General features: G+C 43.4%; 1 non-coding gene across 1 annotated transcript; it reads right to left on the bottom strand.

The window, feature by feature from the left end:
- Positions 1–1658: 1658 nt before the first annotated feature.
- trnap-cgg (transfer RNA proline (anticodon CGG)) lies at positions 1659–1747 on the bottom strand. Its single transcript is given in 2 exon segments — positions 1659–1694; positions 1712–1747. It is a non-coding gene; the product is annotated as a tRNA-Pro (tRNA).
- Between the last annotated feature and the right edge of the window lie 3751 nt (positions 1748–5498).

The following is a 5498-nucleotide window of genomic DNA, read 5'->3' as shown; positions in this document are numbered from 1 at the left end:
ACCGTGCTGGGTCTCATCAGCAAGAACGAAGAGTCAGCATACACAGAAGAGGTGCAGCGGCTAACGGACTGGTGTAGAGCCAGCAACCTGTCTCTGAATGTGAACGAAACAAAAGAGATGGTTGTTGACTTCAGGTGGACACGGAATGACCACTCTCCGCTGAACTTCGACGACTCCTCCGTAGAGATCGGTAAGAGCACCAAATTTCTTGGTGTTCACCTGGCGGAGAATCTCACCTGGTCCCTCAACACCAGCTCTGTAGCAAGGAAAGCCCAGCAGCGTCTCTAGTTTCTGCGAAGGCTAAGAAAAGTCCATATCACCACCCCCAACCCCATTCTCACCACATTTTACAGAGGTTGTATTGAGAGCATCCTGAGCAGCTGTATCACGGCTTGGATCAGAAATTGTACCATCTCGGATCTCACGACCCTGCAGCCGATGGTGAGGACAGCTGAGATCATCGGGGTCTCTCTTCCCGCCATCACAGACATTTACATCACACGCTGCATCCGCAAAGCAAACAGAATTATGAAGGACCCCACATACCCCTCATATAATCTCTTCTCCCTCCTGCCATCTGGAAAAAGACACCGACGCATTCGGGCTTTCACGACAAGACTATGTAACAGTTTCTTCCCCCAAGCTATCAGACTCCTCAATACCCAGAGCCTGGCTTTACACCAACCTTCTATACCCTCTACTGTATCTACTGTCTTATTTATTATTTATTATTATTAAATGTAGTGCCTGCACTGTGTTGTGCATTTTATGTAGTTCTGGATAGGTCTGTAGTCTAGTGTAGTTTTTGTGTTTTTTTCTTACGTAGTTCAGTGTAGTTTATGTATTGTTTCATGTAGCACCATGGTCCTGGAAAACGTTGTCTCATTTTTACTATGTCCTGTCTCAGCAGTTATGGTTGAAATGACAATAAAAAGTGACTTGACTTGACCAGACTTGACTTGGTGAAGATCAGAATTGAGACTCTCAATCTGGATCAGAGAAAATGAATTCAGTGTTAAAATTGCAGCTCTGTAAATTCCAAGCGTTTGGCAAAATAATGTGACTGGAGTGAGCAGTTTCTTTTGTCACCTAATTTCTGGTCGCACCGATTTGAAACCCTAGGAGATGTATATGCCGATATTGTATGCAAGTTAGAGGCGCTTGTGTCCTGGTCAGAAAAAGAGAAGAGTTTAAGCAATGTAAAATCACTTGCCGATTTCTTGTTCTTCCACATAATTGTCTACAGCGCTCGTCGACATGCAGATCCATCGTTTTCCAAAGACTGTCTGTGCTCTTTCCATTTTACACCTATTTCCACAAGAGAGTGTAACAGCAACGCAATCTCCCAACTCCTACACTGACCACCTAAGACCAGCGTGTCCAACACCTTTCCCACAGTCTCTCTGCATATGAGACGGGTTTCAGCAAACTATGCCCGTCTACCACTCTCACTCCCTGCTGATTTGCACTCCCCGGTGCTCTACCATTCATAGAATGAATACGCAGCTGGTTTGACACACCAAAATGTGATACTTCAAACTTCCCTGCCTTAAAAACTATTTCCAATTCCTTCTTCAGTGTTTCTTTTTCATACAGCCAATTATCTCGTGCGTCAATTCAAAAATAGTGAAGCAAATCGCTGATAATATCCAATAACGGGGCTCGTCCGGGATTTGAACCCGGGACCTCTCGCATATTGTATGCTTATTCACCCGAAGCGAGAATCATACCACTAGACCAACGAGCCCACGTTCGCAGATTGCGTCACAGCTGAACTACGAAGTCATTTAAAGTCAATTGGTAGAAAACTCATTGTCCTTTCCGCTGTTGAGAGGAGAGCCTGATGTCAAAATATGTTAGGCCCGTATTCCTATGAGATTACGAGTATTCGCTACTTGATTCAGTCAAAATTAGAATATAACGGACCCTGATATAGTGCACGTCAGAATGCGTTTGCCAGTGGAAGGGACCCAAACAAGGGACGTGTGTTTAAAACTCAATTCCGACCATATTTTTCTTGCACAGGGTGATGCTGCTCAGCGATTCCCTGCCCCGGCGGCTGGTGGACGGCTGATAATTAGAATGATTTCAGGCGGGTGTACAGAAGTATTTGTTTCATGAACAGCAGAGTCGTTTGATAAATGGCACACAGTAAGAACTTTATTCAGGGCGAATATTCACACGTCGATTGTACTCTTTTCCAGAGATGTTGCCTGGTCTGCTGAGTTCCTCCAGCATGTTGTGTGTATTTCGCAAGTTCGTCTCACATTCTGGTGGGTTACTTTGATTATCCTTTCACTGACAAGCATTGTTCCGTCACGTGACCTTTCAACTCATGCCACGTCACCTTCCGAATTTACTATCTGTATTTATCTCTTTTCAGTCCATCGAAGTCAAAATTCACAAGAAGGTTCCCATTCAAACTGTACAACCTACCATACACTTTGCCCCACTCCACATTGAGTATGCTTGTTATGGCCGATGCCATCACCACATTGCTGTTTGGGTAAAAAATAGTATGGAGATGGAATGAGAGAGTGTGTGAAGGATGTTTCATGTCTTGCTAACAGCCGAGGGGAAAAAGAGAAGATCGTGAAAAACAACATGATAGAGATATCTGCTGAATGACAGATAAATTCCTTCAGCAGAATTGGGTGTAAAATGAAGAAAACAAAGAACGGAAGGGAGGAAGAATGCCGAACTGTCATGGATAGAAACATAGAAACATAAAAAATAGGTGCAGGAGTAGGCCATTCGGCCCTTCGAGCCTACACCGCCATTTATTATGATCATGGCTGATCATCCAACTCAGAACCCTGCACCAGCCTTCCCTCCATACCCCAAGATCCCCGTAGCCACAAGGGTCATATCTAACTCCCGCTTAAATATAGCCAATGAACTGGCCTCAACTGTTTCCTGTGGCAGAGAATTCCACAGATTCACCACTCTCTGTGTGAAGAAGTTTTTCCTAATCTCAGTCCTAAAAGGCTTCCCCCTTATCCTCAAACTGTGACCCCTCGTTCTGGATTGGAAACTACCTCTCCAGTGGAAACTGCGATCTAAATACAAAATTTTAGACCACTGATCTATCCTGGCCATGGTGGATGAACTTGTGGTTAATTTCATTACCACAGCCAATCAAAGGTTAATGTGCTTTCAAGTTTCCGGGGATGGGATCCGAGAAAGCATTTTTTTTTCCAGGTTGCTACTACTGTTTAGAATGAGATGTCGCTCGTTTTGACAGAGAAACTGAGAATGGAATCAAATGGACTTGGTGCGAGCAGTTAGGATTAAAAAAAAAAGTTTAGGATTGCCTTTAGAGAAGACGAGATGTTTTGAAAGGTCCCACAGAAAGTGTTGACGATGTTAACTAACTTTACACGATTAGTTCCGCATATGGTGTAAACGTCGGATACATTATCATTGTTTGAAATACTCTCAGCAAAGTGATATTTCTCACAGTTTCACAGCGGGACTGGGATAAGATACACGGAAACACAGTGGTCTCACACCTCACACTGAACTCATACATCTCCGATCGTCCTTCCTTGAAAAGTAACCATGTTTCTGGATTCCGGTGAGAATTCTTTGCATCTCAATCAGGACCGTCCCCGCGCACAGTGCTGATGGAAGGGAAACGTGCGTTAAAACTCCTTTCCCAATAGTTAAGAAGTTCAATTGTTTCCTCTACTGCGGCCTGACCTGTGAATGTGCACCACACTTCGCCTTCCAATCAGCAGCTGAGGGAGCTCGAACGTGTTGTTTATGAGGGTGCTTTCCTAAATATATCACAGATAAAATATATAAAATTAAATACTGCGTGAAAGGAAGACGCGATATTTGGTTACTTTTCCCAGGAAGGCGGAGTAACCCAGTCATCTTATTCACGGCGCGTGACACTTCAAAATCGATGCAAGTAGCCATGACCTTCTGGTTAGCCACTGTTACAGGATTCGAGCTTGCAATCTTCTGATAATCTCACACCAAGAGCCGAAATCGGACGCCTTATCCATCAAGCCACACGGTCAGATTATTTGGAAATTGCCAATAGTATTTAGCTGCCGCCTTATCGTGACTGCCCAATCCATGAAAAGTTCCTATTTTAGAATCAGCTGGTGAATTCCTATAACGTCTGTTTACGTGAAGTCAAATAGTGTGAAAAGAAAACAACTGGACTTTGTTAATTTAAAATAATTTTATATTTTTCCACTATGCAGTATACTCACAGGTTCTCTGAGTTACTGTGCATGGAGTAGGACACTTCTGCTCAAAACGACCACAGCGCCTAAGGGGCCTGTGATAGCTACTTCCATTTTCCTGTGTTTGGCCCATATCTCTCTAACCTTTCCATATCCATATTCATGAATTTTGCTGAACATGGGCGTACAATATCAATAGACATAGAACATGAAACACATGCGCTGAACATAAATGGAGAATGTGTGTGTTCTAAAGAAATACAGAACGCGGAATAACCTTCCAGGTGGTGGTGAGGTTAAAACGATGGACTGGGAATCCATTCTGCTTTGCAATCGTGCATCCGAGTACCATTCTTCCCACTTGTTCTGTTTTCACATAAATCTCTTCAAACTTATCATTCAAGTTCAGCTTAAAATTTACTGCCACTTAACCATAAACATGTATACATCTAAACGAATCAACTTTTTATCTGAAACCAAGCTGCGAAACACAAAATCTATACACATAGAAGGCATAAAATATTGTTACCACAATAATATTACCAGAGAGTAAACATATATCCTGGAGATATACTGTACAAGTTGACATTAAGTGCATATCCGGTACAACATATAGTTAAACATGTGTGAATAACACTAAATACATTGCCATAAATAATGTCTAATGGATGCCAAATAGCTGTTCAGAAGTCTCACAGGGCGAAGAAGATGTTACCCAGCCGAACAATCGTTGTTCTTAGCCCGTGGTACATTGTGCCTGACGGTATGAGGTCGAAGACACTGTAGAACAGCAGGACTAATGCGAGTTGCCTTTGATAATGTCGAGGTCTCGGTGACCGCAGCCCCAGACGATTTCCTCAGCCGTTCTCACAAACCATTACAAATCCGGGACAAAATGGTCAGCATTTTCCTCCCTTCCAACAAGTGTCCGACTGGGTAGGGTCCGTTTCTCTGGATCTTCTGCTCATGCTGAGAACTTGACTTTGATGGCAGAGGAAGAGTAAGCTGCAGTCTGATCCAGCACTGGAGGTGAGATTTACCGTGCTGTCGCTGAACAATTTCTGGATTTCCGTGATAGCAATGGACACTTCGTTGCAGTTCTTTATCTTACATGTGTAAGCAGGAATCCAAGCATCAACAGCAAGGATAACGTCAGGCAGAAATTACCACACATTGAAACCCACCGAATACTGAAAGGACTAGACAAGGTAGTTGTGGAGAGGAGTTTCCTATGGTGGGGGTATCCAGAACTAGCGGGCACAGCCTCAGATTTGAAGGGCGATCTTTTAGAATAGAGGT

Source organism: Mobula birostris, chromosome 13, assembly GCF_030028105.1.
Source record: "Mobula birostris isolate sMobBir1 chromosome 13, sMobBir1.hap1, whole genome shotgun sequence".
NCBI classification, from domain to species: Eukaryota; Metazoa; Chordata; class Chondrichthyes; order Myliobatiformes; family Myliobatidae; genus Mobula; species Mobula birostris.
This window is presented reverse-complemented; position numbering and strand designations above follow the sequence as displayed.